Source organism: Dufourea novaeangliae, unplaced genomic scaffold, assembly GCF_001272555.1.
Source record: "Dufourea novaeangliae isolate 0120121106 unplaced genomic scaffold, ASM127255v1 scaffold109, whole genome shotgun sequence".
In the NCBI taxonomy this organism is placed as follows: Eukaryota; Metazoa; Arthropoda; class Insecta; order Hymenoptera; family Halictidae; genus Dufourea; species Dufourea novaeangliae.
In genome coordinates this window covers 4,043,203-4,055,946 of record NW_015373997.1, presented here as the reverse complement: position 1 = coordinate 4,055,946, position 12,744 = coordinate 4,043,203, and positions in this window count along the sequence as shown.

The following is a 12,744-nucleotide window of genomic DNA, read 5'->3' as shown; positions in this document are numbered from 1 at the left end:
TTGTTTACATTATACGTGCAGTAATTCTCGAATTTATTTTCCCAGAGTATATTATAACATTTTTCTTACTTTAAAATTGTATAAACAAACCCATCTTCTAGATACCCCAATTCAATTACTGTTTCGTCGTCTGTTCCACGGTTCTGACAGCCCATAAATGCACAAAGTATTCTAGATCTACCAACAACAAAATCCTCAGGATAAGAACGCTTCAAGTTCGGCGATATCCTACGCGCGAATATCCCCGTGTCTAAAGCTCCAAGATCACAGACACGCGCCCGACAATCCGTCGACGCGCAAAGGGTTGATCCTCTGGCGAGCAAGAAGAAAGGCGAACGACGAATAACGGGGGGTGAGAGACACGGCGACGAAACGTTTCGTCGTGGAAACTGTTCGCGCACGCGTCTCGCCAGGATCACGTCCGGCCTGGCGAAGCAGAAAATCCGAAAGACACAGAGATTACCCGGGGATACACCGTGGGAAAGTCTTAGTAACGGGGCGCAGCAGAAGAGTGAAGTGCATAAGAGGTCCCCGAGGAGGAATAGGTTTAAGGAGGGAACACGGGTAGGAAGTAGGCAGCGCGCAGAGATCTTCTCTGGGCTCTCTCGAGCGGTGTATAGAAATTCAGTGAGCTTGCAAAACCTCTTGAGCACGCGCTCGAGAAACGGGCTCGTCTTCCTCTTGTCGCCGCGCGACGAAAACGCACACACGAAAGGCAGAGAGGCGAGAGGTTTCCTTTTGTACGTGGGTAGGGGAGGAGGTGTACACAGAGCGATCGAGCGCAGCCCGACAAATTGACCGGAGATGAAATAAAAATGTCCCTTTCCACTGTCTAGGCCCGTTTCGAGCCTACTGTCGCGACACTGAATTCACTCTGAATGGAACGTTGTCGTTTCTGTTCGAATAACTGTCGTTCTTTTTCTTGTTTTGTTAACGAAACGAAATATCCAGTAGATTTGACAGATGAAAACTTAGAACTGCTACAGGCGAACAACTTTTCCTCCATAATAATTTTTAGTCAATATGCGACTTTAAACTCTAATGTTAACAATATATATTAATGTTAAGTCCAATTTTAACTAATAATATTAAGTATATAGTAACTAGTATTGGAGCTCAATTTATTATTATATTGCATTTCTCCGTCTGGTAAAAAAAACATGACATCAATCCTACATGTTCCATTCAAAAAGTAAGACGCTAAAGATCTCGAAAACAAATTATTTTACACTTACTATTTATCTGAAGCAAATACTTTTTACTGTTGAGAATAATATTAAGGATATTGTGTATTTCACAAGATGAAACGCTGTACATAATTTCGTGAACATAAAACGTGAACAATTCCTTCATCTTTACTGACTTTTCCCTATACAAAACGACAAAGTTACCTGAGAAATTATTTTCTTCTTCTTCTTCTGAATTCGTCCGAACAAAAACACCAAGAATTTTCAAAAAACCGAACCGAAAGTCGAATTAGTAAACTGTCACAGAAATTTTATGGAGTCGCAAGGCGGTCAGTTTTTATCGAAGCAACGTTAGCAGTCGTTCAAACATTCTCGCGCGAAGCTGAAGTGTTTGCGAAAACGTCTACGTCAACCTGCCTTGTAAAAGTTCCACAAACTGCGCCAGGGCACTGTCGAGTCGTCAACGACATTGAAACAAGAAGACTGGAACAGGAATATATGTGTATACCTGCAGAAAATTTCCGACTTTTCAGCCCCTACCTGGAATATTCCCAGAGACCCCATAACGCAGGTATGTATATACAACCTGTCACCGAAATTTTCAGGTAAATCGACGGAAACCCTTAGGTCACCTTAAATCTCAGCAATTCTATCCTTACACGACCCTGAAGAGAAACGCTGAAGGTGTTCGTAGATGCAAATTTTGAGCCTTTATTTTCACTTTTTGAGGTGATCACCCCCTGTGGATTAACCCCTTGCCTTACGATTTTTTTCTCGACAATGTTCGTTAGTGTATTGCTTACAATTTTCCGACAACAATGGGGGTTCCATGTTCATTGTAACTGTATATTTACTCTAAAAATGAGATATTAACACGAGGAAAATAAATAGTATTTTGACTATGACTTAAGGAAAATGAATAGTATTTATGTTTGTGAAATTCAGTTTGAAATCGCCACGAGTCTGGATGGATCTTATCAGATAACAGGTTGAAGATGGTACCACTTGACACATAACAATGTTCTTATTGTATGTTCAATCTAATAGAACCCTTCACAGAAGCAAATATCCTTCAATTTTCCAATTCATTAAAATTAATCAATAAAGACTTGGATTTACGTGGATACAAAAGATGAAATTATTTAATTAAAATGTGGATTTATGTAGATATAAAATATGGGATTAATTAATAGAAACATAGATATCTGTGTATACATTTGATATTTGCAATCTTGTGGTCAGTAGACCACGCGATGAAGAAATGTATAAGTAATTAATAAACACCCCATAAATCCAATTGATCTTAAAAACAACGCGAAGAATCCTGACCTGTGTTCGACCGACCGAATAAAATAGGTTCGTTATCGAACACATCAATCAATCCCTGAAAACAAACAATTAACCTACATTGGTAGCATCATTATCAGACTTTTTCACCCTATCTGCGTGCACCAAGCACGAATATATACACCGTTATCAGTCGCGACTTCGTTACACAACGAGACGCTGTTCGCGTCGCTAGCATAATGAAAAGTTTCGCAAGTACGTTCGGCAATGCTCTTCATTGTCGCGAACTTTTGGCACAGGAGGAACGGTCATGATAATGAAAACTTTGTCGACATAACGTGTTACCCAGCGAGAACCATCGTCTGAAAGCGTTGCGACGATACGATTTCGAAAATGGTCGGAGATAGTGAACATAAAATTTCGAAAAATGAAATATCATACTCCTAAAAATTTGTATTATCCTAACAATATTATTTCTTTTGTATTTATAACAAACTACAGACACTTATTACAGTAAATCTTCGATGAGTGTTCCAACGCTCCTCGGCACTGAACATTAAATATTTCATAAACTAATGGTCACATGCGGCTGAAACAAATATAATTGGCTTCAGAATTCCAAGCTCTATCAGTACGCTAAATCTCGTTAAAAAGTCAGTGTTACACCTGAGGACCTCTCCTTGTGAGAGCCGAGAAGCCTTCTAACATTCATCGACGATTTACTGTATCAGCAAAACGGAATTCTCGGATGATTTTTCATTTCAGTTGTCTTTAATAAACTGGCTCGTTTTAACATAATTTGGTTTTCGATTATTATTTAACAAACCTGTAACGAATAACTGAAGATGAAGCAGTCCAACAGCTAACTATATATACAATTTCTTGTTATTGAATATTTGAGTTGATATTGAATATTTCCTCATATAACGTAACGTCGCCATGACAGTCGACTTGTTGACTCGTGGGAGATTATTACACAGGAAGCCAAGAGATCATTTTGGTTCCACGCTAAAATCCAGCTCGACGGTATTTCATAAACCTGTCCCCTCTCTATGCTATCGCAAACTTCAGGCACGAAAGGAATCGTCGTAATGAAAACTTCGTCGTGTAAACGTGTTACCCAGAGAACTCCATGGTGGAAGTGAATTCGACGTGAGACCGTGAATATACTCGTAGGTGCGATAAGCTGGAACGACGACGAAGAAACTTCAATTTCCAGCCCGGAATACACGGACCGTGTGTCTTCCGGTACACCGATCCAGCTGGATTATTAATTCTAATTGTTCCGAGGCCTCGTTCCGCCAGCACTTTTTTTTTTTCACCATGGCTGGAAACCCAAGCACACAACCGCGTGTACAACCCGGTTTTTCCTCTCTCTATCTTTTTGTGGGAATTTCAGCACTGAGAATCGCTGAATGAACGTACTAAAGCGAGCTTGATGAACAGATCACCTACTCGAGATAACGGCCGTTCGTCGAATCGCCGCGTGGAAGTTTACTTGTCACGGTAATCGAGCGTTAATTGAATATCATTCGAGCTCTTCCCGTGCTAGAAAGTTTTCGTAATCTGGTGAGAAATGAAAATTGCAAGAATTTGCGTAAATATACGTTCATATAAACTTATTGAGAATTTTAAGAATGATTTGAATGACTTAAAACAATGTGTGTTAGTGTATTCACAGTAGAACTACTAAACACGACGAAACGATGCATTTCAGATTTCTTGTTTTACTGTTATTGAAATTATACAATTGCTTTTGTCGGTGTTTATGATATTGAAATCATTATACATTTCAGATTGCATCATACATATTATGTTATTTTGTATTATATATTATGTACATACATTAATGTATTATAAAATTTAATTGGTATATTGAAATTAGTATAAATGAAATTGTTATTGGTAATTAATTCCATGATACTCATGAATTTGCTGATGAATCGAGAATAGAAAATACATTTATTATCATGAACAATTTCAATAATTAGATATAATTTTTTTCATTCAAATATATTACTGAATACATAATTTAAATTTTAATATCATTACATACAGTCTACTGAAAGAATTATAAATGAAATTTATTATAATCAAAATACATTCAAGGCTGGTAATTCGGATGTTAAAATTTCTGTATGACAGACGAATATAACATAGAAGGAATCTAAGAGTTTAAATGTTTTTTCGAAATACTGGCGGGTCTGACGCGTGAGTTCAGCTCCTAGAATTCTATTACATTACGTGCATTCTGTTTGTGTTGTTTATTAAACAATTTAAGGAAATTCATTTTCAAGTTCTATGAAGATTCAAGACTCTACTATTACAGGTGTAATGCCCCGTAGAATGTTTCCAGTGTAATGTTTCGCATCATCAATCACAGAAGTGACTGCAGACTACAATCAACGTCATAAACGTTTCCTACATTAGGTAAACCAGTGAACAGTAAATCATTCTAACCATTTCTACCATGAAACTCGAGTATGATTTTATTTGAACACTAGCTAAGAAATAGACACAGTCTATGAGAATTTTATTTTGACATTTAGTCGATAATAAATACTTATTACAACATGTCAACAAATAACAGACAGAAAATGGCTCCATTCTTTGCTGCACAAATTTTCATTTATACATACATATTACAATACAAGCTGTGATCTAACCTCTCGAGGGATACTGGCACGTATGCGTAAGTTTAGTTTTCCTTTCCTTCAAGCATCGTTCCAAACTTGTAAATAAATACTCACTAGGAATTTCCCTAACAAAAGAGAATATTCTACCAATTAATTCTCCATAATATTTATAAATAAATTTTAATTAAATACAGCAGAAGAATAAAAAAAGAATACTTTTTCTGGTTTTAATAAATTCATCTCTAAAGAGGTTAAAAAATATCACGAAGGATCAGAAATGTAAATTTTACAAAAATTCGCCGAGTAAAATAACCAACCCAACTTTCAAACCTTTCGTCGACGAAACGCAATGGCACTTTTATTTCCGCGTTATCATCGATTCGAGACCCGTAAAACCGTTCACGATGCCCGCTATCTTCTCCGCCCGTAAAACTGCCGTAATATCAACGATAACGTTCGGACACGACCTCGTTGCAGTTTCCCTCTCCCCCTCCTCTACTGCATAATCCCCGCGATCCGCGTCAGAAATTTCCCCACGGAAATGAATGACCCGTTACTTCGGTAATTATCCCTCCGCGATACGGTTTCGTGTTATGCAACGGAGTAGCGCCGGAGAACGATAAGAGCGACGGCATGGCGGCGGTGTCTTAGAAGAAAATGGGAAAAATCTTTATCGGGAGCCTTGAAACTTAAGCTCGTAGCGGTTCGCGGGCGACCTCGATGATCATGGATCTCTTGGTAACGGATGTTTTTTTCCTTTTCACGGAAGAAAAAAGGCAGTTGTCGAATACAATACACGGGACTTTATTAATTAAAATGCACTGTCTTGTTAGATTAAGGATACGATGTTTATGTGCATTCTTATTTGTGTAGACGATTTCAGAGAAACAGTGAATAAACAATCAAATAACTAAAATTAATTTTTATTTTATTGTTCGAAAGAAATATTTATGTGTATTAATATTGTTTACTACTGACCGTTTGAAGAGATAGAATTGAAATTTTTAATTCTGAAAGATTTAATTTTTCAAATGCCTGTGACTGTAACGTCACGCTGGGCAATACAGACTCTTCTCGATTATCGTCCCAAACTCGTGTCCGCATTGGAACAATAATCTTATAGGGAGAAATGCATCAGATCCTCGTAAATTCGTTTTTTTGCCCGAAGCCCGAGCCTCAATAACAAAAGCAGAGAGGCAGAAAGTATGCACTTGACAGGTTCGACAGCCTCCTCCTTCCCCAGTGATGGGGATGATACCTGGACAATAATCGTGTAGAACAAGCCTGTCGATAATCGAGAGGAGTCTGTAGTGCATTTTCAAATGAGCAGATGTATTGTAGGTCTCAGTTTTCTGTAACAAATCAGCGTGCACTAACATAATTTGCTCTTCGATTATTATTTAACAAACAACTGAATATTTAGTAGTTTGATTATGGTTAATTAATGGTTCATACAATCTAATTTCCCATTATACTTTATTAAAGAAATTTTCCCGCTAAATTCGCCGATAGTTTGGTAAAAAACTCCCCATCTTCCGTACAGTTTATAGAGTTAACAAGCCTGGCTAACGCAAGTTTGTACATAAAAGTTTCAAGTTCGTAACAGTGAAGTTCCCTGATAGAGCTCCTAAGTCCCTGAAAGTAGATTTGTGAAAAAAGCACTTCGAGGAAACTTGGAACGGGATTGGGTCTTCTATTTGCCTCTTCAGTCTTTCTTTAAAGGACTTAAGGAAACAGGTTGTTGGCTTTGAAAACGTCGAAGATCGTGCTGGCTGTCCTCTTTCGATTTTATTTCAGCTTCGACGATGTTATTGGTACACAAGCATAAGCTAAAGCGAATGGTTTTAAGACTTCCACGTTTCATAAATCGCGCAAATAATTCAGCATCATGGGTAACGAAAGACGTAAAAAAGTTGCTTCATTGTTTTCCCCCTCGGTTTGTGCAACCGTGCATATGACGTATGAAATTCATCGCGATATTAAATTTGAAACGTGCTTGAAATGTAATTTGCAACCAGCAATAATGCTGTATGTTACTGTAATAAAACTCCCCGCGAAAACCTGTATTGGAATTCTATTAAAAACGTATTGTATGTATCCGAAGCACAATTGGAGAAACGCCAGATGAAATATGAAATAAATTGCTTTTGTTCAACGTTAAATATAAATTATTATACGAGATCAGTAGGGTAGATATAAATTGTTATTTCGTAATGAAAATTTTTCATCTCCTTTTAATATCCTTCAGAAACAATGGAATACATCCAGTGCTCTTACTTTACCTTTTAAAAACTTAATGCCGTACTATGAAACATTCTATGTGGCTCTCGCAGAGAAATTCAATTGCTGGTTCAATACCGGTCCAAAGAGACATTTTCTCCTCTACCGTTAGCTCCCAGTTCGACATCCCCAACTGTAAAATAATCTCACCTTCGACGATCCTCGAGTAGAAGGTCAGGATTAACTAAGGAGCACATCGTTTCCATGGAATACTACGAACCAAATCCTATAAAATCCCAACAAGGACACCTCGTTCCATTTCTGTCCTGCGGCTGCGAGGCTAATACTGGCCTCTATATCCCTCTATCTACCCTCCGGGTCACCGGATCCATTTCCTATCTGTCCGAGCAGGCGAAAAAACGACCGGCCACGCCGCCCACAAGTCGCCTCCTTAAAGACGACACGTTATTTCCAGGCGACCGTTCCAAAACCAATAAGACTTCGAGCAATAAATGTGCCAATATTCACGAAAGTGGCCTAACAAGGAGAGGGCTCCAACTTCGAGTCGTCGATTTCGATGTAACTTTTAAGATATGTAGTAGGTTGCTTCCTCTTTACACATCACCTCCATATAGGGTCAGATACTCGAAAGTTTGTGAGTTATTCGGCTTTGAAGTTCCCTGCGTGACTCAACCCCTTAAGAGCTCACTAAATTTTAGCCATGAATTAATTTTATAGAAATAAACTACATTGTTATATTACATGACTTTTGTGTTTTTAGTCATTTTTGTGTTTGGAATACGAACTAACATCTGTGTAACAAGATAACTATCAACGTTATTAATTAGTTCAATTCCCACCTCTTTTTAACCCTTTCACTGCAGCAGAGGTAGATGTGGTAGACATGTAACCGCAACCGAAACTGTGGGAACCGAAACGTTTCGTCAGCGATAACGATTCAGGAAAATTTCTAGCTGAATGGTGTGATCATTTGCTAATTACTCTGTGGGAAGTAAGGGAAACATTACAAGGTTTGTAGCAGGCGTTACTGATAACACGTCACCAATAGTGCCCAATTATTGAAGTTATTTGGCAGCCAAGTGACACCCCAGGGTGCTATTAAGCACACAATAATACAATGATCCAACTTAGCTAGCTTTTGAAACCTTTTTCCTGCACTACTACAGCTATATAAAATTAAGCCTCATGAAGGAAATAAAAGGTTACAAAATAAATATGAGTAATAGCAGAGTTAACTTCAAAGCACATAGGTATACTGATTAACTTTGGAAACTTATAACTTGATTTAGGTACAAGTAGGTAAATGAAAAACAATTTATCAATTTTAGGGATCCTCTTCGATGACGTGTATGGCGTAAATGTGTCTAGTGAAGATCTGTTATTGATGACCTTGCAAAGTATCGTATAAAGAGACTCAAAGTAAATTACTATAAAATGAATAAACATATAAAAGGATCCAAAAATGGTTCTACGCGATGTAACGGTGTATCTCCAAATTTTCCTTCTAAAGCCCCAGCTTGTCCCAGTTCTGCGGAAGAGACTCTCATGTTCAAACGTATCCGAACTGACCGCTGATTCCTTGGTACTGATCGACGTCTTCGTACGTCAAGAGGAATCTCGGTCTATGTGTCACCGTCGAAATATATTCGCTGACAATAATTGGCCAGCAGACCCGCAACAGCCATCTTATTGTCGTCAACAATGCCGCGGAGTAATGACAATAGCAGCGAATAACAAAGGAGCCGCGAGATCGAAGAAAACAGTAAATGTAGGCGCTGACAAAGCGTCGGAGAGAAAAAGAGAGTCGTCCAAGAGAGACTGTGTGGACGGAAAAAAGGCCAGTCAAGAAAGAATCCTTGCTGTACAAGGACCTAACCCAGACAACCGGCTATTGTTGGGCTATGTGCCCTAATCCCGACGATCCTGCGACTCTCTCACAGCTCCTGCTAACGAGCACCATTCCCATCATTCTTCTGCCTATCCGTCGAACGATGACCGCCCTGTCTTTCGATCCCTTATTGTTTTCGGGAATTTTAAGGGTCGGTTCTCGCAGAGTATAACCGAGAGGGCCTGCTGTAAAGGAATATTGGAAATGGAGCTTCCAGGCGAAAGTAAAAGTCATTTAAGTATGCAAGCGTTTCATGGAATTCGGTTCTAGAATTGGGGTACGTTGTACTTGTTTGTAACTGGACTGTGAATGTTTATGCAAACTCAAATTTTTGTAGAGTTATGTACAAAGGCGGAAATGAAATAAAAATTCGTCATCTTGTTAGTTAAAGTAAAAGAAATATGGTCGGAGATATTATCTTTGATTCTGTATCCTAAAAGGTACAAGAAGCCTAGAAATGCTGCTGTATTCATTAGGAACTACAATGGCTACTTTCATACCTTCACAATAATGAAATATTATTATGTTACTTTATTAATCTATAACTTGTCCAATTATCTGAAATCCTACGCTATACTTAAAAACATTGAAAGCAGATTTTCTCGACATTCTTCGAAAAAATAACGATGCATGCCCAAAATTCTAACAAGGAAATGTCTAAACCTGGTCTAAACTGAATTGAAAATTATTTCCACGCGTACATTCTCTCTTTTATGACGAATTAAAATCCTGAAACACCTTCGAGTGCGTATACAATATGAAGTCTATTAAAAAGCAACAATACTGACAGCGTAAAAGCTTGTATTGTCAACTTATCTAAAAATCAACATCATTCCCTTGAAAATAGTTTCCTTGGGAAGCCACAAACCGCTGGAGACGTCGTTCCCATTTCTGGAAGCAGTCCCAGAAGACTTCAACGGGAACTGCTTTTAGTTGGTCTGCCACAAACTTTCAGATGTTGCACAGGAAGAAGTTACATGGATTTAGAAGAGGGAAGTAAGGACCGTGGAACCACAGGAATACCCGTATGGGCCAAAAACTCGTTCACAGAGCGTGCAGTACGACAGAAAGCATTGTCATGATGGAGCATCGAAGAAAACTCTCTGCAAACGAATCTTCGAGCAAAAAGGGTATTCTTGTGGTGTCAGCCTCCACACCCCCATGATCTAAGTTTATACGACTATACCTCATCCAACGAGTCGCGTCAGTAACTATAAACAAAGGGAGATGATGACCATTTAGGTGGGATAGGAACAGAGAAAGTTGCCAGCTAATAGCTGGTCTTAGCACACGAATATTTTGGTTATTTCTACTGGCTCGTCTCGTTGGGCCATATTTTCTTTCCCCAAAAATAGAAAAGCCAACTTCGAAGTCGTCATTTGGGAACTGTAGACAATATCGAAAAAGATGTAACCAACCTAAAGACTCTATCGGTTAAAGACATCCAGGACTGTTTCTTAGGAATAACGTCTCAGTGCCTGGGTTCCCAAGGGAGCTACCTTGGAGGGGATAAAGTTGACACATTAACGATACGAATTCCCATGCGATAAGTCTCTTTGTTTTTCTAACAAACCTCGTATACCACGACAAATGTTCCGTTTCTAGGCCGCTCCATGTCAATCTGTTAATTCCTGGCGCGTTTCGGTCGGTTCGCGGGTCGCCGCGACAAAACGTTGTGTCTGGTGGCCGCAAATCGGAACGCGTCGCGTGTCGTGAAAGGCGATTTAACGGGCCAGCGTGCACACGTCGAACGACGAAGCGGAATTAGCTGCGCTGCAGCCAGGGACGCGATGCTAGAAATTTCGAGCGGTGGGAGGCCAGAGGATCCAAGGGAGTTCGTAGCACGTTGCTGCGCACGTTCATTCGTATTTATGGTCGCATCCTGAATTACGATGCGTGCGTTTCCGTTAACAAGAGCGAAGCTAGGCCATACGGGAGTATGAGAGAGGCAGAGGGACAGAGGAGAACGAGATGGCGACAGAAAGGGAGCGAACGGCAGAGGATTTGCCAGCCGACAAAGAGCCGCTTCATACGCTTAGCATGGTGGAAACCTGGTTAAACGAGGGCGGCAACCAGCTTTATGGCTTTACATGGTGGCCAATGTGGTGTATGCACTTCCCCATGCATCTAGGAATCGCTTCGATCCCAGGTCTCCGGCTCTCTGACTGCTGTCTGCATCGACGAATTATGGCGGACGAACAGACTCGGAACGCGACAGGGGATACGCATCGATCGGAGCACTTGTCTTTGTTACAGAAGATACCCGCTCGAAGCTGTCGCGCGTTTTAGTGGCAAATAGACGGTAGGTGTTTCGGCGAGTGGCTACATTCGTGGACAATAAGTGGGCAGAATTGAAGGGAAATTAATTTTAGTTATTATCCCATTGCCTTACGATTGATCGCTCGCTGCAGTTACTTTGCAGTTACATCCTATGTTTCGAGACCTGCCAGACTACCTGAATATGTATCTTGGATGGTACTGGTGATAGAAAAACATGCGTCGGAACAAACTTGCATGGTATCGAGGAACACATAATTTAATGTAAATAGTTTTTTGATAGATGGACGCGTAGAGGTCATATGAAGGTCAACTTCTTTTTTTCAAACAGAAAGAAGTAATAGTGCATTTTAAGACGTCTACAGTGACCTATTTATGGAGGTACACGAACAAAACATGTCTTTGCATATAAAAAAAAGAAGTTGAAGTTCGTATGACCATCCACCTACCAAAAACCTATTTATATCAAATTATGTGCTCCTTGATATTATGCAAGTTTGGTCTGACACACTTTTTTCCTGTTTTAGATGCCTAGAAAAGAATTCTATTTTCACATTACACTGCAAAGTTACTTTAATTTCATTTTAATTAACGTTCATACTTCCAAAGAATAATATACATATTTACGGCACTTTTTCTTTTCCTTCACAATGAATAAAACATAATCGCGAAATTTCATTGAACAAATAAGAAACATTATACACATTAAGCCAAATATAAACAAGACTCTCTACACTTAATTACAAGAGCAACGGGGAAATTTTCCGCGAAAGTGTAATACAGCCTAGAAATTTTTCATTCGGCTCGACGTTTACATTCGCAACGAGAACTGTTACTTTACCGGGCACTCTCGCGCAACAGCAGAAACCACGATGAGAATCTTTCAAATTAGAAACCGATTATCGTTATTAAACCTAATTCTAACGTGGCATTGAAGAATGGGAACGTTCTTCGTCTTTGCACCACGAGCACGCAACAGTGAAACGTTAGCACACGCGATGCATCATCTTTAACCGAAAGGATCGCGCTTGTCCTAATTTCTTTGCAAACTGCACGTTCAGAACGCGGAATATGAAACCGAACGAATACGAAAATTATTACCCTCACTACGAAAGCCTCGTATTCGTGAATATTAGAAAATCTCGTTAGCATCTGCTTTACGATGCCTCTGAGCCGGCGTCTTTGCGCCTTTCGATCGGCAAACAAGACAGCCTGAAACGGCTGGAAT